General features: G+C 38.4%; 1 protein-coding gene across 7 annotated transcripts in view; it reads right to left on the bottom strand.

The window, feature by feature from the left end:
- The window catches only part of LOC129725424 (MOB kinase activator-like 2), a 229,218-nt gene that overhangs the window by 132,318 nt on the left and 70,847 nt on the right, over nt 1-26,053 (bottom strand). The gene's annotated exons all lie outside the window — the stretch shown is intronic.

Here is a 26,053-nt window from a genome sequence, read left to right as displayed (position 1 = left end):
GGGAAAAAAATATTTTCAACTTTGTTGGTCAGCATCTTATCACTCCTGAGAGGTTACGGGCTGGGTCCTTGTTTATTTGCAAGGTTTAGGTATCTACGAATAAGTTCTGAAGAATTTTGCTGTGACCACCTGCGGCCAAGCGATTTGGGGCGCATTGAAAATTTTTGTCCCTCTAGGAAACATACAAAATCAAACATATTATCACACTATTTTAAGACACATCTTATAGACAAATAAAAAAATACGAGTCTTTGTTTTTGCTGGTGACCAATCCCTGCAATTTTTAGCAAAATTGAAGCATTCGAAAAGATTTTTTTTTTCGAATCGCTGTATGTGTACATGTACATATTCTACCATATCTCCGGAACGTCTTGACCGATGTTCACTAAGCTTGACATACATGTTCCTTACACATTAGAGGTGATCAAAAGCGTATGACAAATGGGAGGGCTGCCACGGAAACGCGGGGAGGGGTTTATTTACAAGAAGTGCTGAAAAAATGATGAAAATATTTTTGTGCGCTTGCTTGTATGCCCCATAGTGCATCATACAGGAATGTTCCCAGCTCTGTGAAAACCAACCGTTTTTGATGTAGAATAACGTCTTACGGCAACATAGGGGTACATATTTAAACACCGAAAACATTGAGAGCGTTACAAAAATTGTCCACTCTCAAATGCTCAGTCTTGTCCACTTACTCATCTTTGTGCATTTATCAACACATAAATTGCATCACATCAGTTTTGTAGTAGGCATTGTGATGAGCAAGAAAAAAGCAAAACCTTATTGAGCGGTGCCTCTGCGCGTAGGGAGTGTGGAATATAACTACACACATGAGTAGGCGAGCCAAAGCTGCGTGCTGTTGAGTAAATTTACTGTGTCTGGGCTAAATTTATCATAGACCTGCACCGTGATAGTAAAAAAACTCAGTGGGCATAACACAGTGAGTATAGCGCAGAGTCCTACGTAAACGCTACAGAACAAGTTATTAAGGAAACAACCAGAAAAGTTTTCCCAGCTAGAATTTTCATCATAATGCCTTCATCAATAAGCAATAAATGTGCGCTATCTACATTTTATCAGTTGCAATCGAGAAAGCCTCTCTGCGGGAGCTTTATGCGCTTACTCTTTACAATAAAAGCTTTCTGATGTTGCGTATTTTGCTTTCTCCACACAGTGTGCATTTGCTTTTAGCGCGCGAAAAAAATTATCAACTCATCCGTTTTTTTTTTTTTAATATGCTTCAGTGTTCTGTGCAAATTATATGAGCCTCTTTGTTACACACGATGAGTATGCCAAGACTGCAAATGCTTAAAACTCAGCCAGTTTCCAAGAGATTTCCTTCATTCTTACAGCAATCGATTGGAAAATTAAATATGCGTCCACCAATATGCAGAAAATTGTGATTTTGCGATGTTTTGTACTATTCAAAAATGTAGAGTGTTGTTGAATGCATGTTTCGACCAGTCGGAGCCGAAACAAGGTTTTCTTCTTCCTCATTTGACTTTATAATCGATTTGTTGTTGTTGTTGCTGTTGTTGTTGTTGTTGTTGTTGTTGTTGATGTTGTTGCGGTTGTTTTACTCGCTCTAGTATATAAATACACGCCTACCGTAAGTTTAATTCTCAGTAGTCACGCATAAAAGCAAGCATGCAGAAATTCCGTATTTGTTGTAGAACTGATTACTGCAGCAAAACGAACGGTTGATTCTTACTGGAAACTGGCTCAACCCGCAGCATCTCATTTTCGCGCAGCAAGGCTGAGCAAGTGACCCATTCGATCACAGCGTTCCACAGCAGACGGACCAACCGACAAACCGAAGCACTGCACAGCATTGCTGAACATGTCCAGATATGTTAGTAATTTTGTCAGAATCTGTCGCGTTACGTTTGCTTCCAGCCATTTGGCCACTTCTGATAGCCACTTCTAAAAACTGAACTAGAATCATCCCGTGTCATCGGTAAATAGCCATCCAAAATCAACACATTTCTTCAATATTGCCAGTCAATTATAAAAAATAACCCCTTCAACTATTTTGAAGACGACCACATATTTTCAATTATAAGTTTCAATTTACATTTCCACGAAAATTTAGAAAAAATTCTCATTGAACCTGTTTGGGTCTATTAAGTATTTTTGAATACCACAAAAAAAAAACAATACAATGGTCGCGGTGCTCCAAATCTTGAAAAAGACTTTTGTACACCCAACGCAAACAGGGAACATTTTATTACTTTAGGGCAATTTTTTATTACTTATTGTGTCTTATGACTGCGCATTATACACAAAGAGTAACAAACAAAAAGTAATAAAAATTATCACGGCCACACGTTTGTATGTGTTTCTGGAGGAGAACATACAGCCAAGCACCGCAATGCATGTGTTAGCAAGACTTCACTCGCTGCATTTGTATTAATGCAACGATCAGGTTCATTTTCCCTTCATCCACACATAATCAGAATCTCAACCGTCAACCTCAAATGTCTAATTAGAAACACTCTCGTTTCGTCCCCCAGTGTTTACTTGAAATGGAAATATGTAGTACTGTCTGACCAGAGTTGCCGAAGTTGCGAATATGGTCTGGTTAGGCACGAGTATTGTATTTTCAAACAGGTGCAAATGAGTTTCCATGAACTAATGAGTATGTGTTTTAGATATCTTGCAGGAAAGCGAATGTTTTTGTTTTTCTCTAACGCAGTTTACAGATCGTGATGTCATTTCAAGACGCATTTCAAGTCTTTGAAATCATCAACGTTTGCATACTCTATGACGGGGAAAATGTTGCTTGGCAGCTCTTGTCATATTTTTTCTCTACTCCGTATGCAAACTAATACACACACACCGGATGAATTGGAGATTGAAGAAACTAGTAACATAGGCAACATATGCGACGGTGTGTGATTTTTTTTTGCTTGAGATGGAAAGGGAGCAGCTTTCGACAGAAAAAATCTTGCATGTGGTACTCCCGTAACACGTGCTAAATATATGGCAGTATGTGTTGTTACTTGACTGGGGAAGAATTTTATTGCCTTTAAAGTAATAGCTTTGTTACCCAGAAGGTAATTTTGCGCTATTGCTTCTAAAGTAATAAGGAAAAGTTTTGCGTGTAGATACGTGAGTGATAAGCCTTGAATTATGCTATAATTGGATGGAGATGAAAATCAAATTTCAATACATGCGAAGAAATTATAACCATTTGTAGTGCTGTGGATGAAATTGGTTTTGACGTAGAGCTACCTAGAACTGTTTGTTACATGCATTGTTGCATTCAAGGGTGATCTCAAATCATTAGTTCGAAACAAGCTTCTCCTTTTCAATATTTTTTTTTTTGAAATCTAGCCCTAATTATTATGTTAGACTGTATCAATATGTTAATTTTTGGTATCTGTGCATCATCCCGATTACGAAAATCCCCATTTTGAGTGATGTTCCGTCATTTTGGGCTGTTTTCCATAAATCGTAAGTCGTTATTTTGGTGCATCATCCCTATAACGGAAATATCCGTATTTGGTGGTATTCGATTATTTTGTGCTGTTTTCCAGAGAGCGGATGTCGTCATCTTAAGCCTCTAGGTATCATTATAATCTCGGAAATACAGATACTGAATGGTATCCACATGTCAAATTTGGTTCCATTTGCTTAATTAGTTTCCGAGTTGTGCAGAAATTTGTATAAAACCCCCTGCTCCTTCCAGAGTAGGGAGGAGAGTCGAAACACAATAAAAACATTTTTTGCCCCAAAAAACCTTCACATGTCAAATTTGATTCAATTTGTTAGATTAATTCTCGAGTTATGCAAGAAATATGTGTTTCATTTGTATAGAAACCCTCCTTTCCAGAGGTGGGAGGGGTGTTAAACCATCGTCGAAATATTTCTAGCTGCCAAAAACAACCACATGCCACATGTCAAAATTGGTTCCATGTATTTGATTAGTTCCCGAGTTAAGCAAAAAATTGTGTTTATTTGTATGTGAACCCTCCCTTCAACAGAAAGGATGGGTATCAATCTACCACAGAAATATGTCTTGCTTCCGTTAACAACCACACGCCAAATTCGGCTCCATTTGGTTGATTAAATCAGATCATAAGATCAGATCAGAAATATACAGATATTTGTGTTTCGTTTGTATAGGAGCCCTACTTTCTAGAGCAGGGAAGAATATCAACTACCATAGAAATATTTCTTGTTTCTTAAAATATTCACACACTAAATTTGATTCCATTTGCTTGATTAGTTCTCGAGTTATGCAAAAACTCGTGTTTAATTTGTATGGTAGTCCTCTATTCCAGAGGAGGGAGGGGTCTCAAACTATCAAAAGAACCATCTCCAGCCCCAAAAAGCCCTACATAAAAATCTTCACGTAGATCGGCTCAGTCATTTCCAAGTCTACACGGTGACAAAAAAGTCCGGTCGCACTTTTTTGGGGTCGCCTGTAGCCTACACGTTGCATCTCTCTGGTGCCATCTATATGTCAAATGAAGGGTTAACTTTGCTGCCCAAAGTGGCAGAGTTTCGTTTCTGTGCAGTTTGTTTACATTGAGTTGTGAGCCATGGCAGAGTTAAGAGCAGCTGTTATCGCTGAATATGTGAAAGGGTACAAACCCGGACACATATTCAAACACCTAAAACCGCTCGGAATCAACCGGAAATTCGTGTACCGGACCATAAATCGGTACCTAGAGACCGGAGGCACCGAGGACAAGGCACGATCTGGACGACCAAGGTCTGTGAGAACTCCAAGGCTGAAAAAGATTATACGATACTGGATTCGCCGGAATCCCGCCCAATCTGCACGGAAGCTGGCCAGGAACCTTAAAATGAACCGAGAACCAATTCGCCTGCTTCTGCGCAAGGATTTGAAACTTACACCGTACAAAAAACAGGTGGTTCGTGGGGTTACCAAAGCTACAAAGGACAAGAGGTACTAGAAGGTCGCGGGAGTTGCTCGGTTGGCGCGCAGATGACGAGATTATTTTTTCGGACGAGAAGCTGTTCGTTTTGGAGCAAACAGTCAATCGCCAAAATGATCGAGTTTGGAGTGTGGGCCTACAGCAACCTCCTGCGTACAAGCTGAACGTTTCCCGGTTCCAAAACAAGACCTCAGTGATGGTTTGGGGAGCCATTTGCAAGAGAGGTAAACTGCCTCTTATTTTTATGGATAAAGGGGTCAAAATCAACGCAGCGTACTACCTGGACACGGTTTTGAAAAAAAAGGTTCTGCCTCAAGCTGAACTATTGTTTGAAGTCGATTACTACTGCTTCCAGCAAGATGGCGCCCCATGCCGCACCGTAAAGGTTGTTCAGGCGTGGTGTGAGGAAAACTTGACCGATTTCATTTCGAAGAATAAATGGCCTCCGTCGTCTACGGAACTGAATCCACTGGCTTATTTCGTGTGGGGATACATGATGTCGAAGCTGAACTATAAAATAACAAATTTGGAGCAATTCCAGCGAGTTATCACGAAAATCTGGGACGAGATGCCGATGGAGCACGTGCGCGCCGCTTTCGACGACTTTCCGAGACGTCTGAAACTGGTTCGATCAAAGAAAGGTGGTGTAATTTCGAGATATCGTCTGTGAAGTATCTTTATGAGTTACTGAATAAAGCTATGAAAGCCAGATTCAGGTTTTCTTCTTATTCTTTGAAATATTGAGATTTTCCTGTGTGACCGGACTTTTTTGTCACCCTGTATATGGATCAGGCAGACAGACAGACAGAAAACCATTTTTATTTGTATATATAACGTTACTGACTACGCCCAATGCAGATCAAATCAGGAAGGCAATTCGGGCGTATTAGTATTATACTTGTTGCTACTAGAGACCGAAAAAACCTCTGCACCATCCACAAGTATCAAAAAAGAAGTTAGTGTTAGTGGAAAGGAACTGATCTGATCTGATCGCGTGCGCGATATAGGTGCTTTATGGTCTCTGGGCATCCGAACATAAAATAAATATTTCCTTTTTTTTTACTTATATGATGCAGTGGCATATTCAGAAATTATTTCTGAGGCGAAATGAGGTAAAATCTTTAGAAGCAAAAAAATAATTTGGACATTGAAGATTTTCACTTAATTTGAACACGTCCCAAACATGCCGAAAGTGACATAAATGAACAAATATGCCAGAAGGGATGGTAAAGGTAAGATTTCGGAATAAAAATGTAAAACAAACACCAAAAAATGAAATTCCGGATAATCGAGTCTAAAATTCCGGATAATCGAATTGCGGATAACCGAGTCTTCGGATAATCGATTATGACCTGTATAGGAAAAGGGTCCATTATAGGTTAATTTACCCTGTTAATTATTATTCCATATTCTATCATGAATAATCAACCAAAAATACCTTTTTCTATAGTAGACCATTCTTCAAATTAACTTTCTTTTAAGGTAGATTGGAATTCATGAATGTTTGTTGTGTTTCTAATGCAGATTGACTGGATAAGATGTTTCCCGAAAAAAGTTTTCTGGGAAATTCTTCAAGTTTTCGCATGAATTGAGTGGATCTGGCGCGTGGTCGACTATACAAAAGAGGGTGGGTTTACCCTATCTATTTCGATGGGATATCTTATTCGCCAGCATTTGGAGACACACAAAGATATTTCCAATGCAATCATCATGATAGCTTTACGCACTTTAGGTGCTCGAAGTGCAATGTTCAAGCATAATGAAAAAGATACTCGTTTTTTCATATTCTATCATAGGGTAAATTAGCTCAATTTTTCTCAACATGAAGTAGAATTTATTGAGTAGAACTACCTTGGCTGGACCACTCTTGATATAAATTAGAATTTTCAAATGTTTCTCGGGACTCTGGTGCAGATTAGCTGGATAAGGCGACATCCATCAATTCCATAACGCAAAAAAAAAACAATTTTTTGACCCCCGCCCCTCATATGTATCAAAACGTAACTCCACCGCCTACCCCCTCTTAAAAATTGTTTAACAGAATAAAAAAATTTGCTATAGAATGAAAGAAATTGCTCATTTTTGGAATTTTTTTTTGCCTTCCCAGAGATTTTTTTTAGGTAGCGCTAATAGAAGAACTTGGAATAAATAGGAAGAGTTTCTATAAAAAAGAAGAGAATATATGATTCTATGCTAACCTCACTCAAGTCCGTTCACTTATCAATAGAAATTATGTAACCTTAACCCTGCAAAACATTTCTCTCTACTGACTCTTCTAGAATAAATTTATAAATTCATAACAAGTCAACAAAAAACTGACATAAATTGTGTTTTCACTTAAAACCCAATACACCCTCCGACCAATCCGGGCGATGTTGAATGTTCATGTTTAGCATCACCAGCGGGAATTGACTTAAGCTTGTCAACATTGTATACAAACGGAGCAAACACAGCACAATCCGTTAATTCCCATTCCCAGCGAGCAAACATCGGTCTACCGGAACAGATCTGAATCGATCACGCTCCAAATGTGGTCCCCCGTCAGCTGGTACAGTGGCGACTCGGCAAAAAATAAACGACCATCGCCAACAGTAAGCATAAATTCTCCGAAGAGATTAGCTCAGCAGTATAGCCGCGGCACCAATCCGCTTGCTATCCATAATTTGTCCGTAAACTGTGCCCGCGGCCTAATCCCATCGATTGTCGTGGCCTAAAACGGTAAGGATCGAACAAAGAAAAACCAACTCTCCAGGTTTATTCATCACAAAAACGACCTTTCGACACGGGCCTACTGCAATTACGTACGGTAAACCGGAGAAAATCCTCCACAATCCACTCAATAATACATAGACCCGTTGGATTTAATATTTCTTCACTGCCTCCACTGCTAGAGTAAATTGAGATCCGCTCATAGATTCATCTTTTTAATAATAAAGGAAATTAGCCTTTCCAGGAACTTTATGGAATAGATAACATCGAAGAGTGAACCCACAGCACTTAACCTTCGTCGAGTGAATCACAATTTCTTTCTGTTCAGTACAACCCACAAAAAACTTTTTTAAGGTAGAGAAAAGTTGTTAGTCGTATACCAGAATTAAGACAAACAAAAACAGGTGCAAATCTCTCGCTACCTAGATGATGAGATAGTAATCTATGTAGTAAACAAAGTGCGCACACGAGCCGCACTAATCGGGTTTTCCGAAAGCCGATGTAATCCTTAAACCCAACATGCAAAGGTCCTGCTGGCTAGAGCACGTGTTGAGAACATTGCAAAATGAGACCGGCACAACATTGTTATTTTCGTACCCTACAACCGACCGGTTTCGAATTAAAAAAAACTTTTAAAATACAAGCAGGAACAAGCTTATGTATTTGTAAGAATTTACGATCTTTGAATTTGATCAAAATTCATCGAACTCTCAGCATGATACCACCTACCTAATATATAATTACCTCAAAGTATACGTATGCTAATAATAGCAACTTCCTGAAGGCGACCCATTGAGACGGAGCAGCGAAAGGGATAAACTGGCTTTTAATTAGATTAAAGCGATGGTATTTAGCCGACGGGTACCTGCGGTGAGCAACTGTTTCGAGCGTAATGTTGAAACCAGGTTAAAGCTGTCATTGTGTAATTCTTCTAGCCACTCTAGCAACGGGAAGTTTAACGACAATGGAAGAAAACGAAAAAGTGCTGCAACTTATATACCTTTCCCCTGGGAATTGCACAGGACCATACGTAGAAGAGGTCGATTTTCAAGTTGCCGCCTGGGTGTCGAAAGAATGGACAAACGGAAAACACAAAGGAAGCCGCTGCCGGCGGAAAAGAAATGTGTGCCACTTTGAAGATCATCAATTCTTTCATAATTAGGTACTGCACTGATAGGTATAACGCCTCCAGCGGTTGATATTCGGTTTCTATGAAGACAGTCCTGATTAGGATCCATATTTTACAATCGACTTTTGAAGCATGTGACACAGATGCGAAAATTTCGAAATTTCGAAAATTTCACGGTCGCGAGCAGCGCATAAAATCCTAATTTCTCTACCAACTTCTAGGCCAAGTTTACATTTGCATGTCAATGTTTCCCCTTCGGCACTTAGCTTTGGCAAACCAACGAACCAAAGCCAATTAAACAAAAGCCCATACGTCGCCCAGCCTGTCGACCGGTGCCGTCGTGCATATGATTTGCGCCTTTTCCAAAATTTCGAAAACACAATCGACTGCTCTTATAGAAGACAATCCAACCGATCGACCTCGTTTTTTTTATTCACGACTCAAGTTTATTGCAGCCAGTCCGATTTCTTCGCTTACCTTCACTTCGTTTCGGATTATTTTCGAAACAAAAACCCAAATCGAAGTCTTGTCTCGTCAAGCTAGAGAACCCTTTAATTCCAAAACAAAGCCACGAATCTTTGACAGCTGCTGTAGCGTTGTCCGCCGCCGATGGGAGCACACACTCGGCTGAATAAGCCCTTAATTAAATTTCAATGCCGTATTGGGCTTGAAAGCGCAAAACGTACCCAATCAATCGCGAAATTACAGTTTCCCTCGACTTAAGCGTTTAGCCACGATCTCTACAAATAGCCGTCGTCGCCGCTGGCGACAACAAAATCGATTTCGATACAGCGGCATCTATGGAAGCACAAAGTCGCACCATTTGTCACGTGATTCATGCATTCAACTTGTTTGGGTTTTAGGCACGATAGGTTCACCAACCCGTATGGCTTTATTGACTGTGAACAATAGAATAACTGTCTCGTGTCGACTGAGTTTTCCTCATGAAGCAGAATAGAATGTAATGTTTTTTTTTTGCATAAATAAGAAATGTACTACTATTGGAACAAATTTCCCAACAGAAAAATTTTGTTTAAAAAATTTAATGTTTTAGATAAGAACGAAAAGATTCTATCCTGATATCTTGCACAAAATGATATTCTTAATTTTTTCTATGCATTCCATCATAATTTAGTATATAGTAAGTAAGCTTTCGAATACTTTGCAAACCACATCCAACAATAAATAATATAAAATTTATAGAGCAGTCATAATGAGGTCCTATGAACGAAAAAAATAAAAAAATAAAGGTCGCTAATTTGCTGTAAAACATCCTCAACAACGCTAAGCAAAGTAAATCTGGAAAAAGTACTCCATTAAAGTTTTCACGATGAAGGAAGAATGCGACAAAAATCCCATGACGATAAAAAATTTCAAAAAGTGTTTTCAACAGTTCCGTAATTTGGTCTTCAGATATTTTGTTTTGTATTTTCATCAAAAACCGTGACCATTCAACAAATGTGACCATAAAATTGTACCCAGACAGCCAGCCACGACCTATTCCTCGACCTACAGTTATCAGTGACGATGGGCCCCACCACGTGTGTATGTTTACATGTGGGGGCTCTGCCCGCACATCCATTATCATTAACCTATGGAACCGAAGATATGTATATAATTTGAAATCGGAACAATAGACACAGGTAATAATTCTCATGTTCTACTTCCCATCGGTGGTCGGTGGCAATACGCTGCAGGAATAGGCCACCGCAAAGTGGAACACTTCTCCCCACGGAAACCACAAACGAGCCTTATAATGCCCTCGACTTGTCGGTTGGTTGGAGGTGTCGAAACCATGATTTGTTGAGATAGCTGCCCCGCTCGGAACACACGGGAAAGAGATCGTTACCGTTTGGTAGAGTTGCGCAAGCCCTACGGCGCCATCCAATCACAGTAGAAGTAGCCGCCACCGTTGTCGCTCGATTACATCGAAAGCAGTTAGATATCGAGACTCACGTTTTCTTATTTTTTTTTTTTTGCAGCGAGCCTCCAGATGAAGATCGGAAAATGCAGAAAAAAGCAGGTTGACTATACCAGTTCCCATGGCTCTCATCATATTGTTTATGAGACTACGTGATCGTCGTGAATTGCTTTCGTCCGATTGACATTGTTTTGCGGCTGATTTGTTGTTGTTTGACTGACGCTGCCAACTCAAAAGTAATTCGTGACTTCGGCGGTTGGAATTGAAACAAAACGGAATCAAATGATGAGCCGCTGTGCAGTTACACCGCCGTTGGTGCAGCTGATGTAACAAAAAACTGGCAGCAATAGAATTACAAGAAAAACAAAATTAGCTCCATGCAAATCCATTCATCATAAGTGGTATGCTAATGGTACTTGCAGTTTCAAATGGGCCATTGTTTTCAACATGGCATTCACGGCGGATTGTAGCATAAAGTACTAACGGTGTGTGTGTTCCATGATTGGAAAGTGAAAGTCATCGTGTTACCGAGATTTAGTAGTTTCGGATTTGCAATAACTTCCAGATTTGCTGGTTGCAAATGATAGAACCAACGAACGAACCAATGAGCGAACCGCAATCGAAAATTTCACCATCAACGGATGATTGACAGAACCGATTCCCGCCCACGGCTTCGGTTGGCTGGTGGCATTTACAGACAACCGCAGCGAAAACTAACGATGGAAGCAATTGAAATTGTAACCGTTGCCGGTCACAGCATAATGCAGTACGGTTGAGTTGAAAGCGATAAAATATTCTTACTATAAAATTTAGAATATAACACTTAAGTCCTGTAAATATTCACCTTGATTAGTGCTCAGTTGGGTTGTGTCTAAGGTAAGATCGCCAAAATGTAGGCCACGCGTCGCACGTCCATGCGTCGATCCCTTAGATAGCCGAAATAAATTATATAAGGGAACCCGAATGAGATTACTTCACATGCAGGTTCAAAACGAACCTTTCTAGGAAAGTTGAAGGAAAGAGAAGGCAAAACTACGTGCGTAGGTCAAAACGAACCGAAAGAATTATTTAGCGAATTCCGAGTGATCCCGAAGGATTTTCGATTATGTACTGACGTACTTCCGGCAAGTAGTCAGGTCTCCTAGTTTATCTGAGGGCTAAAACTGTACGATCACTTCGTTCCAAACCGCCAAACATAGTGGAAGTGAATAGTTTCGCGTTAGGTCACTGCTTCAATGTAAAAGCAGAGAGTGCTAGGGAAGTAGTTCATGAGCTAAAGTTTTTGTATTTCTCAGGAGGTAGAATAGAACGTGCGAAATAGTTCAAGTGTTAACCCGATTCGTGTGCAGGATAGAAAAAAAGAAGGTAACCATGTGCGCAGAGGCTAACGACCCGTGCGAGAGGCTAACGACCCCTTTTTGTGTATGCCATCAGGCAATTTCTATCCTAGGAATCGGAGATTCCACGAGAGAGCACGTTTTCCATACGCTTGCCGCACCGCTTGCGCGCCACCCGTTACCCGCTACCACGTTGAGTCAACATCGATAGATTCGCCGGACTCGTCCAGAAAACACTTCTGTTGGCCCGGATCAACCCATTCCGGCCGGCACCTGCAGTTACGTTGGCGGCAAATGCCGCATCCCATTTGTCATCGGCGGATAATTAGAAATCCCCGCCAGCCGCCACAGGCGGCGAGAGAGAGAAACCAGAACCACATGCATCGATAGAACTACAGCCAGATTCCACCAGCAGCAGCAACAACTGATCCCCAGAGAGAGATTCGGTGAGTCCGTTCCACTTATCTTACAAAGTACCGCCGAAAGAAGACGCCATGCGGCGTATGTGAAGCCGCGAGTCGGCCATTTTGAAGTCCCCGCTTTAGTCGGGCCGAAGAAAAATTAATAGAAACATTTGAGCTCAAGTGACACGATTCGTCACATGTAACTGAAGTTACGGACGCGCCGTAACGTAAATTGCGATCGCTCCTGGTAGACCAAGTCGATCTATCCTTGGCTCTCGGGAATAGTTTATGAATGATTAAGTAGAGTCGTTATGCCCGCACGTACCGTGAGAGTACGAGAGAAAAAGAGATAAGCTTGGAGGAGAATTCGCACCCGAAACAGAGTAGAAAGTTAGAAGTAAAACCCATGTACATATAAAATAAGCTGAATCGAAAATTAACCCAATTATGTTACGTCGTGAATAAACCCGCTTTTCGAGTGATGCAGGACTTTTAGATAATGAAATGTTTCCCTAGTCACCTTAGTTCGTTCGCTCCGTTTAGTTCGCAGCATGCGAAAGTCTCGGGCATGCATATGTTCGGTTCCTCTCGAGTTGGCGCTGTCTGGTGGCGGGTTTTGTAAGTTTCCCGTGATGATAAAAGCTTAAGTGATTCCTATATCGAGAATTATGTACGGTGAGCTTTGGGTTCGTTAAGTTTCTTTCCGAGTTGTGCACCTGTTTTGGCGGAAACTAGCTAGCGAGCTGAACCGATCTGAATTCTTTCTCCGAAAGGATTCAACTTGGACTTGCATAGAAAAGCAGTCTCATCTGGGCAACATTTATCTTGGCGGTAGTCTCCGTAAGGAGTGGCGCTTAAACTACTCGCTTAAGCATGATCGGTTCGCGACGGCTACATTTTGGCGCCCAACGTGGGGCCCCTCAGATAAACTAGGAGACCTGACTACTTGCCGGAAGTACGTCAGTACATAATCGAAAATCCTTCGGGATCACTCGGAATTCGCTAAATAAATCTTTCGGTTCGTTTTGACCTACGCACGTAGTTTTGCCTTCTCTTTCCTTCAACTTTCCTAGAAAGGTTCGTTTTGAACCTGCATGTGAAGTAATCTCACTCGGGTTTCCTTATATAATTTATTTCGGCTATCTAAGGGATCGACGCATGGACGTGCGACGCGTGGCTTACATTTTGGCGATCTTACCTTAGACACAACCCAACTGAGCACTAATCAAGGTGAATATTTACAGGACTTAAGTGTTATATTCTAAATTTTATAGTAAGAAGTTTTATCGCTTCCAACTCAACCGTACTGCATTATGCTGTGACCGGCAACGGTTACAAAATGTCAACCGAACGAATAAAAACTACTCTGGCGTACGTTTGATTTTTCACGCAACTCATCGTTTAATTTATGGAGCGCAGTCCCGTTGCAATTAGGAAAATTGAGTAGCAAAATTCTTCCCTGTCACCCTTGGGTGGAGTAATTTGAGCTGAAAAAATCTGACATATTCGATCAAACAAAAATTACTCCTTTCTTACACGTTTTAAAATATTTTTTAACTCTTTTTAATGCAAGTTCAGTATTTAAAAACTTCTAACAGTTAAGGAGTATTGCCAAATACTATAGATCCGAAGGAAGAAAGAAATAATAGTTGAACAGTATCTGTTACTCAGTAAAGAACGACATATGCTTAAGAGGAAGAATCCTATGAGTTAGACAAACAGTACACATTAGGCTTCATTTAAATGAGAGACGTAATCTTACGTAAACTAAATTTCTGGGCACCCGGCCACTATGAAGCTAATTTGAATTGTTCACGGTGTGTAAAAAGAACAACTTTATTTAAAAAAAAATGGGCATCGCCAAAATCTTCACCATTTGAAAATATAGCTTTTTACCTTTCATTTAAGACCCTCCGGAAAATCATCCATCGCGGGCTTTCGAACAATTTTTATTTTCATTATAAAGTATTCTGACAACAAAGCGTCTAACTACCGAGAGGATAGTACGGTGCTGCAAATAAAAATAAAAATGCTAAAACTTTTGAAGTGACACAGTGAAGGTTGTAAGTTTAGTCGAGTGCAACTTTTGATCATACTAGAATTTTTTCAAACGCCCCTAAAATTTGAAATTATGGTCAAAATGCCGTTTTTTTCCATCTCAGCGCATGGAAATTATTTTTAACTCATCTGGTTTCCAACCGATTTTGAACGTTTAAGCCGTTTTGGAAAGAGGAAAAATACAGTTTTCAAAATAAATACAGGTTTGAACTAACTTCATTAAAATATGTGAGTTATTCGAGCGTAAATCTCATTTTTTAAATTTGTCCATGCAAATGAGTTATATGTTTCTTAAGAAAATCAGAATTTTTCACTCTTATCGAAAAATAACCTTTGGACTGTTTATTTAACTGTACTATAAATGGAAAAAAAATGCAAGTACTTCTGATGTGACCAAGTGTAGGTTGTAGCTCTAGTCGTGTGTTACTTACGCCCAAACTTGAAGTTTTTCAAATACCCTTAAAATTTGAAGTTATTGTCAAAACTCCGCCTTTGGACCGTGGTTCACATGTTTATTTTCAACTCTGTCATTTTTCCATCAATTCTTTATATATAGATCGTTTTGGAAAGGGAACATCCATAAAAGACGTAGCTTTTTTTTACACCACCCTATCGTAGCAGTTTTCTTTGTTTCATATCTGCTACGTAGTTTGGCTTGACCTCTTCATGAGCTCTTCATGCCATCAACTTTCGTCACAAAACTGCAACCCCCCCCCCCCCTCGAATTCTACGTCATTTATGAATGTTCCCAAAGGCGAAAAGTAGGGCTTTCGAAATGTATAGATGAATCTATAGATATGACTTAGGTGTATGTGTAATGAGTAGTTTTAAAAAAATTAAAATATATTTGTTTTTGAATCTGAGAACAAATTTCCACTTTAAATGCTCTATAATTTGTTACAATCCACACTAGGCGGCATCAGAAGTTGTTGCATTTTCTTCCATTTGTAGCACTGTTTAATAAACAGCCCAAATATTATTGTTCGATGAAAGTCAAAAATTCTGATTTTCTTAAAAAACAGGTTAGTTCATGTTTGTAACATGTTTGTTCAGCCAATTTACAAAAAAAAAGCTTCTACTTTATATCGTAATTGAATATAGTTTCAAACTGCTAGTATACTTGCAGTACTTTTCTCACAAAACAACTGACAAATTTCCTGTGAAGTTGAAAATTTGCGTGGAGAAGTTGGAAAAATTGGATTTACGCTCGAATAACTCAACATATTTTAATGAAGTTAGTATGAACCTGTATATGTTTTAAAAACTCCATTTTTCCCCTTTCCAAAACGGCTAAAATATTAAAAATCGGTTGAAAAACAGATGAATTAAAAATAATTTTCATGCGCTGAGGTCAAAATACCGGCATTTTGACCATAACTTCAAATTTTAGGGATGTTTGGAAAATTTCTAGTTAGAGGGAAAGTTGCACTCGACTAACTTACAACCTTCACTGTGTCACTTCAAAAGTTCTTGCATTTTTATTTTTATTTGTAGCACCGTACTATCCTCTCGGTAGTTAAACGCTTTTCTGTCAGAACACTTTTTAATGAAAATAAAAAATTGTTCGAAAGCCTGCGATGAATGATTTTCCGGAGAGTCCCAAATGCAAGGTAAAAAGCTATATTTTCAAATGGTGAAGATTTTGGCCCATTTTTTTGAATAAAGTTGTTCTACGATACACGCCGTGTGTTGCTTATTTTCTCGCGATATTTATCACACGTTGTCAATGGTGCGTTTCGCAAAAAATTACACACATTAGTTCAGAGAATATACTTGGGCCACTATGAGGTAGATCAAAGCAACTGGTTCGTTTTTTGCTTGGACGTTTTATTTTAAGGGTCATCCATAAATTCTGTAAGAATTTAGAGAAAGAAAATCCTCATGAGAGAGAGAATTCCCCTTTATTTAATTAATAATTTTCTAGAAATTCATATGTATTTTGGCATTGGCTTTATTCAGAACATTGTAGTTCAGAATCCTTTGGATATACAGATAAATTATCTGGGAGTGAATTCTAGAGAACTGCTTTGCCCATAAACGCATAACAGTCAGACTACCAAATCATACACAAATCTGAGAAAAACGCAGTAAAAAAAACAGATGCAATTTAATTTTTTCCAAAAAAAAAAAAACAAAAATTGATAACATGCATGATGGCAATATTATAGGGCGACGTATTCTGGACACGGTACGCGATAACACTGGTCAACATAGGTGTGGCCCTAAAGCTCAAACTAGAAAAAATTAAAGATTATAGGCTTTAGCCATTCCTGTGAATTTCGGTGCCCCCAGCCACCAACATTTTTTTCAGAGCTTAAATAGGTTTTTTCGTAAACATAACGTTGAAACGACAAACCAGGCGAGCAATCACTATACGACAGTTTCACGTAAGTTAACGCATTTCTAGACTAGCTAAAGGCACCAAATTTCACAGGAATGGAGAAAAAGCTATAATATTTCTAGGGCAGTTATTTCGAGCTATAGGGCAGCATTTTTTCGCTTTCATCGACCAGTGGAATCGGTCTGTCACTGCAAAAGGAAGTAAAGTAAGTACTTTTAGAGGCAATAACTTCATTGTTCTAATTAATACACTTCAATTAGTCTTTCAATGATGATTAATATAATTTTTCCTTGCCTTGATTTTTTTTATGAACAAACTTGAACTTATAACAAAACTTTTGATAAAATTGCAAGATTTAGATATCTCCATGAAAACTATTTTTAATTAAATGTTAAGTTCGTTAAGCATTTTTTCAATTCAAACATTTTGAGGAAAAATGTACTTCAATGATGTTAAATGATTTGAGCTGTTATTTTTAACCAACTTATCACGATTTACTTCGTAAATGCATCCGTATGAAAATTATTTTGAATCTAAGTTAAGAAAATCAGAAAATAAACTCCAAACTATTTATTAAATCTATAAGGGTTCAGTTTTTGCTTCAAACTTATTTTTTGTTGAAATTTTACATTGTTCCACAACGTTCGATTTAAAGTCCTTGATGAAGAAATTTAAGACAAATTTTTACTTAAAAGATAGGTTTCAAGATTTTTTTGATTTTTTTTTTTGGAATATTTTGATTCAAATGATGCAATATGGTTCTTCTAGTAATTTCAAATCATAAAGCTTATGGCGACTAACTTTCTAAATGCATCCGTTTTTAAGATATTTCAAAATTAAGTTTGAAAAGTTTTTTTATGAGAAGAGGCTTTTTGTGAGATATTTGTGTGGTTCTCCAGCAACAAACATAAATTTATTGAAATGAATTTTTTGCAGCCGATTTCATATGACACAAAAGTTTTGTTCTTTTACGGTAGTGCTTGTATCGTCACAAAATAGAGATTTCTCTGATACTGGAATTCAAGAAGATCAGAAGTAAAATTATTGTATAGAGCGGGCATAGGATATTTCCTTGAAGTATACCAGCTCTATCAGTCAATGTTTCAGATTTTATGATGATGAGGACATAGAAAATACCTGGTGCTTACGTGGTTTTGACTCCTTGATAATAGATCGTAATCGTTTCAGAAAGGAATTGTTGAGTGGTGATCTGATCATACTTACGTAAATCTTCATTTCAAATAGGACTCACTACGTACGAACCATGAACACTCTCAAACTGCTGAGAAATTTTTGTTCATTCGTTACAGAAATGCGATCACCATCTTTGATGACTGGAATGAACATTAAAGGTTCCTAAACAAATTCGAAAGCTTCTAGAAAGGTTTTGAATATGGTTTTCAACTTTTCTCAATGAAATTAATAGTTGGCTTCAAAGGTTTTACAGTCACAACCAGCAATGGAAAAAAACACAGAAATAAACCCAACGAGCGAATCGCTGTCACAACCACAACTGCAATATACACGTCATGAACTGTTAAAAATTGAAAAATTCATCTGCTTTTGCTTTTAAAGAACGAATATTGCGTTTTAAGAAATTGACGGCATTATTTAAAGTCATTGCTAAATTTCAATATCATTACAATTTTAGTTGTCAATTTTATTCCGACTTGAACGGCCTCGTACATCGAGTTACAGTTCAACAAAGTGGACTAAACAGCAACATGGATTGGTAGTCTATCTTTTCAGGAGTGGCTCTACCTAAATCACAACTGGCTGATAAAAGGCTTATTACTGTTTGAATTCGGAAATACTACCTGAAAGGACACTAACATATGAACAGCCTAGTGATGCTTTAACAGGATTAATTGTCTTAAGTTTGTTGCTATCAAAATTTGAAATACCATTGTCTTTTGATTAAACACATGAATATTATTGACAGCAGGTGGTTTTGAAAAACTACTTTCTCTAAATGCATTAATTATCGTCATTTTCATTTTCAATGTAGCTGTGATTTATATGTTTCAGGTCAAAAATCAACAAATTCGAACCGAACAATAGCACTTTTACAAAAAATTACATGGATTTCATGAGTGATTTTATATTATTTAAATTTATCTTACAGGACCTTATGGTGAAGTGATTCCACTAATCTTTGCACAAACATGTGAATACAGATTAAACACAAGATTGAAAAACGTCATGATAAATATTTTGCGAAACTACTTTAGGCAAATTACGTAACGCTGCAGATTTCCTTGATAAAAATGCTCGTTTTTTGAGTTTGTCCAGGGATTTTTCGTTACGTAACGCTGAGCTCACCTTCCCCCCTCCCCTGTGTAACGAATCGTAACGCTCAAGGATACCCCCTCCCTCTTATGAGCGTTACGTTATTCATGGGTGCCGTCTTACAGCTTACTAAATTAGCAAACATCGATTGCATAAACAATTGTACATTGTACAGGGTAGCAACGTGAAAGTGATACACTTTATATTATAGTTTTTATTCCTCTTCGGAACCGATTTTAATAACATCTAATATCTATAAGCAGTAAAATTACAATGTACTGAGTCAAGTTCAAATCTTTCATCTTTGTGTTTGATAGCGGCCGGTAGACGGTTTTCGAAGCCATTGCAAGCAGCACGCACAACTTCGTTCGGCATTTCGTCCCAAATGTCCACCAAACATTTTTTAGATGTGTCCAAACTCAAATGCCTAACGTCGTCCAACTTTCCTAGTATGTATCCACAGATACTGAAGTTTAGCGGGTTCTAATCCGGTGACGATGCAGGCAATTCAGATGAACTGATGAAACAAGGGAAATTCTGCTTATACCATTTCTGAACGATGAATGCCTTATGCGCTGAATCCTGCTGAATGCGGTGCTAAATCCCTAAGATACCGATTAACACGGTGACGGAATCGTGAAAGGAATCGCAAACACGATCCGGAGGATTCCCACTCACGACTCTTATTCAAGAATCCTAGAGCCATATACAGGGCATTCCTGAGGATTCTTTTTCCAGGAATCCTTTTCAAGGACGCTCACGAATCCAATGTGAGGAATCTTAGAGAATCTATGCGAATCGTATGTGTTCGTCCGGGCTCCTTGTTTATTTTCACGCCGCTGTCAATGAATAGCAATGTAATTTCCCTTTGGTCGATAAACCTCCCCAAACCATCACAGCTGATGCATTTTGATATCGCTCGACTGCTCTTTTATCGGCTGGTATATCACGAAGACATGCTCCATAAACACGGTCAAAGTTCATGTTCAAAGTTGCCTAACGAATAAACAACTTTTCGTCCAAAAAAAATAATATTATGACCTGCGTGCGTCTTAAACCGCAACCGAGATCTAGCAAACCTGTCGGCAATATTTTTACGAGTTAATCCGTGAATTTTCTGATTCTTAAAAGCGGAATATCCATAGTCCTTTTTGATAACATTTTGCATGGAAGTGTGTCTCATGTTCATTTCACACGCGCTTTTTCTTGCCGAACTGGCTAAATTGCGTCGGAAACGTTCCTTCACTGCTTCGATGATTGCTGGAGTCCGAGCACTCCGTTTTTTACCAGGTTCCTACTTGGAAACGACCGCGCCAGTATCGCTTGATGATCCTGTAGACGAATAATCTGCTTGAATCCTCGATGTTAGACAAACCTTGCAGTTGCAGGACCTTTATTTGTTCTATTTTTGGATCCATTGCAATTTTCTTGACAACGGAACTGAAAACTGACTGTATTCATTCCGAATAAACAGTAAACACGTCACTCATTCAAAACATACTCAGATGTTTGTTATGCTGTGACAGAAACTAAAACGAGGGGCACTCGAATACGTGTATCACTTCTATGTTGCCACCCTGTACTAATCAGCTTGAATAAGTGAGAAAAGTATAAAGCATTGATCTATAGAGGAAAACACTAAAAATGCTTCTGTTTTTCATTGAAATAACCAATATCAACAAAGTTGGATGAATTTTTTTCCACTTTTCCTAAACATTACAACACGCTTCAATTTCTAATAAAATACTACAAGGTATACAGCCTCTTAAAATAATGAAATGTAAAAAAAAACAATCCTAATAAATTGAACTGTTGGGATGTGGAGACTTTGTTATTTTGGTATATTGATATAGAGAATCACAGTAAATGGTTAATGTCTACTCATGTCGTCTGTGTTAGGCATGCTCGCATGTGATTGTTTTATCGTTCGCGGAATTTGGTTCTTGAAACTCTATAAATTTTTACCACAGAGTGAATAATAATGATAACTAGCATATTACAATATTGTCCAACATTTTATCTATCCAGCAACACATTAGTTATTGTTATACATCGTGTGGTTATGCTGTTATTATCGTTTGATGTCTGATGGAGCATTTGACAGATTTATTTCCAATTTTACAAAATGTATCCCAGTATAGAAGACGTCAAAAGATAATGAAATTGGATTTGAATGCGGATCACTTTTATCTACATTTAATGTAAGAAATGTTTGAATAAACATTCACAGTTTAGCGTTTTTTTTATCGGAAAGAAGTAATCGTCACGCACTTTTCAAGCACACTTTTCATTCGGGATATCCCTGAAACCAAAATAAATGATACGTATTTCGGTATACGTTTGGTGTTTACCTGGGAGGGAGAAACGAATACTACACTCAAAACAGAGAACACGCACATGCGTCGTTTTCTGATAGCATGTAATTATCTTCTTGCTGTAACGTATGCATGACTCGAACGAAGTTTTTAGCAACATCAGAAATTCGCGTTGACGGTGTTGCTGATATTTGTTTGGTTTTTGCGTGCGAAAAAGAAGAAAGGAAATATTTTTGCTTTTGTCATCACGCACATTTTGACAACTACATATGAGAGCTCACATAAGTGCGAACAGCCTTCAAAATCTTTTTCAACGCGAATAATGTGCAAATTATACAGACTAATTTTTCGAGTCTGTGTTTTTTTTTCAATTTGCCGTTGTATAAAAGTTTTTTCAGAGTTTTAAGTTCGACCGTAGTGAAGTATGTTCAAAATTGTAACCAAAGCCTTAAATACGAGAAGCGCAAGTTTAATAATCGTAGTAAGCTAGCATGATTATTACTTAAAGCTTATGAAATTTATTATTTTACGTAAAAACAAGCCAAAATATTCTGTGAAACGACAATGAATGCAAAAACTGTTAGCGATGAATATTTGTTCGAGCAACTGAAAGGTATCAGTTATAACAACACTCATCGCAAAAAAATGCTTTTTTTTCCTTGGTTCAAATTGACAGTCGATGACAGCTCATTTTGGTTCATTTTGACACTTACAGAGCTTCGTATCCGTTTCTCCCTCCCAGGTGTTTACCCGTGATATCTGTGCATTGCGTGCTTACAAGTAAAAGGATGATGAAAAAGTGGTTTTTCAGAAATGTGTTTATATTGTAATTCATTCAGGTATAAGAACGAAGCATCAAAATCATTTTATGTATGCAGGTGTAGAAAAAATATAGATTTTTTTAATAATATCATCAAAAAATGTGTACAGATGTTGATAAACTTAATTCGGCACATTGATTAACCGATATAACGTCTTCCAAAAAAGCACACATTGAATTTTTATAATTCTGCCTACAACCTGAGCTGAACACAATGCCGGTAGCCGAAGATGTCATAGGAAGTAGCATTACCACAGGCAGGAGACCGCAATACAATCATTAGGTCGACAAAAAGCGGTGGCACAAAAGCGTGAACCACAATTCAGTCAAGCTACGTATGAAACCAAAGCAAAAATATCCGCGACTCACAAGCTTAGTGCGATTAGCAAATTGCCGCTAGAAGCATTACGATACGATAGCTCAATTTCTCGCTTGTAGCCACCGTAACTGAACAGAAGGCGAACTAGCATTCAGTTAGTATTAATACCTTCCTGTAAATGCGCCATCGCACTTTCGCGTTCTGTGTTTGTGGTGCGGACGTTGTAGCTCCCGTCTGCTGTTGTTGGTATCCACGAAACGGAAAATTGCTCTCCGATTTGGACAATATTATCTTCGTATAGTTTGCCAAACGATAATCACTTTCCTACCCGGAGGTTGAGAAAAAATCGGAAAATTTTACGGCACTCACTGACGGAAGGATATTTTCGTTACAACCAATCAGTGCGCAATAATCATCGCCTAATAAAAGCAACCTATCGGCTTGCAGATCCTCAACCACGCTCGTAGCAATGGTTTTGTACGTACGTATGCAGAGATGATAATAAATTTCTTCTCATGAACCCCAACGCAGTTGAGTCATCTCGGTGTAGTCGCACTCTGTAGCGTAAACTATGAACCATGGAAGAAAGTAAACGAAGAGCGACCGGATGAATGTGAGACTGAATTATTCAGTTAACTATAATAGCGACAAAAATTGGCAACTCTTTTTGTTAACTACCAATGCGGAACCTTTACGCGGAAAAAAATGTTTGTATGAAGATGCTTTCACATACGTAAAATTCGGAGCCGAAACAAAACTTTTACAGGGATGTTCGCAATTATTTACACAAAAAGATCCATCTAGCAACCCTACGGTTAATACACGAGTTGATGGCTTTGTGTTTTTAGTCTTGCGTACAAAAATACATAATTTCAAACATATGACCATATCGCGAGAGATACGCAAATTCGAGTGATTTTTATTGTAAAATTGTCAGTAAAATTAGATGCTATAAGTTTATCTTTGAAGTTGCTGAGAATTGTATTATTCCTTTTCTGGCGGTAAAAAAAATATTTTTTTGTTAAAAAAGTTTGTAATCTGTTATAATGTAATTCAATTTGGTAAACAATAGGCTAGTATACTGTTTTTCTTGAACTATTTTAAAAATATATAATTTTCACTATCTAATCACACCTTGAAGTGCTGAGTAAGCGATTCTCGTCTACTTCAAAAATAAATAATATATAAAGTTCAACAACACGTTTGGTTCACGTTGTTTCCGAACATCGCCAACGTACAACATATTCGAACAACATCTGTTTACGTAATTGGCCGAACCCAAAACACTAGCCCAATGTGGGAACCCCCGCCAGAAGCCCGTTTGGCCTCGCAATTAGAACCGTTTTCCAACGAACTGGTGTTCCAACTGGCGTTATCAATCTGCCAAAATTGCATAATAAGCCATATAACTTCAGCTGAAAACTTTATACAGCACATAGTAACGAAAAAGTGGAGCAAAACGATGCGAAATGTATACCAACTTGGGGTAAGTTGACAAAATAGCTCGCGGACTGCGGCGCGACATTTCGCTCGTCCGTTTTGATAATGACCCACACAACCTATTGCGCAAGGTTGTGCTCTCTTGGGGAGTTAGGTAACCGTGCCACACTCTGGAACTGGACTGCATCGACAGCTGATTGTCGCAACGACATTTGAAGTTTGCATGCATTATTTGTGACACTCTATCGAGCTTCGTTCGTTCGCTACGCCATCGCCCATCAGGTAAGACCGCTAACTGTGCAACAACAAACAGGAAGAAGATCTAGTTGAAATAAAACGGAAACGAGTTTTCGATTTTGGCCTTCTTCTGTACGGCTGGCAGGAGATACAAACTGATGCATCATCATAACAGATTGCCAGCCAAGGTTCGAGAGAAAAGAGGATGCGCACCGTTCTTTGCGATCTTGCACAGGTAGATTTGTTGATTTTTATTTCTCCCTCTCCTGGGATCGAAACATGGACGTGATTGCGTTTGTCGTTCTCATCCAGCATGAGGCTTACATAAAAACATCCGGAGCAAGAGCAAACAAGATATCGTGTGACGGCAGATCATAAAGTAAAATGTTGGTGAAGGTAGCAACAGCAGCAACAGTAATAACGATACCCGCAACAGTTTATACCGATTCTTGAGAAGAAATGCGAGACTGTTTACCGGATTAGAATTGATGGCTAAAATAACATTAGTCGTTAATTGGTAAACAAATCAAGGGCAAACAATATTTCTGATGCTTTAGCATTGTTTTCTTTGAGTTCAGTTAAGTGCACGATCGTGCGCTTGAAAAAAAGGATGTAAGTATTCATTCTTGACCATAATAGTTTGGCTAAAAAGACTGAGAAAAAATCTATCAACGGTTCGAAATCTCATCATAGCGTTTACAATAATGAAGAAAAATGATAACTAACGTCTCATTCAATGGTTCTACATTTTATCTAGCCAGCGGCATACAGATGATTACTAGGGTGGGGAATCGTTATATGGAAAAACGGAATTTGATAGCAGAAAGCCAGAACCAAGTTTTTTTTTTGTTCTGTTTGGGGCCCCAAACAGTCCTGAATTTTTTGCAAGTCGATTGGTTTTGTCTCCGCTTGGCGCATTGCATTTTAAATTTATATGGAGATTTGTATGGAAAAACCAACTTTTTTGCATTTTCCATTCTAAAGAGCTCAAAATGGCTCAAACCATAGGTTTCATGACTTCAAACGGTAGGTTTTTTGATGCCTAACAACTTGGCCGAAGACACAAAAGAGCTAGGGTGAGCCAAAAAAATACTAGAGCTGTTCAAATTTAAGTATGTCGAAATTTATGTTGCAAACCATTTTTTCTGCCAACACTGCCAGTGTACCGGCGTCAGTCAGATTTCCATCAGAAGTTACCTCTGAAACACGTTGTAGATTCTATCTACGCCTAGAATATTGACCTAAATTTGTTTAGTTGATCCAGCTGAGTGTATAAACTCGTTACGACAGGTTACTTCTGATGGGAATCCTACTGATGCCGGTACATTGGTAATGTTGGCAGAAAACAAGGACATACTCAACTTTGAACAGCTATAGCTCTTCTTATGGACATCCTAGCTCTTCAGTGTCTTTGGCAAAATTGTTAGGCATCTAGAATACTATACTTTAACATAATGTAGTGCATTATTAGAGCATTATTGAGCTCTCTAGAAAGGTAAATGCAAAAAAGTAGGTTTTCCCATATGAATTTTCATACAAATTTGAAATGCAATGCGCCAAGCGGAGACAAGACCAATCGACTTCAGGTAAGTTTAGGGTTGTTTGGTATCCCAAAAGGAACCAAAAAAACTTGGTTCTGGAAAATCTATCATTTTTCCCCATCCTAATGATTACACACCATTATTTAATAAAACAGTTATCACGGTTTAAAATCTGATATAACATCCGTGGGGGTTTGATTTTCGCTTTCACAGAATGACATAGTCTCACGTCAAAAAGAAAACATCTCTCTATGGGTAAGGTACCCATCTCATTAGCCCTCAT

Source organism: Wyeomyia smithii, chromosome 2 (assembly GCF_029784165.1).
Source record: "Wyeomyia smithii strain HCP4-BCI-WySm-NY-G18 chromosome 2, ASM2978416v1, whole genome shotgun sequence".
Classification (NCBI taxonomy): Eukaryota; Metazoa; Arthropoda; class Insecta; order Diptera; family Culicidae; genus Wyeomyia; species Wyeomyia smithii.
Note: the sequence above shows the minus strand (reverse complement) of the source record. Positions and strands in the feature narration are given on the sequence as shown.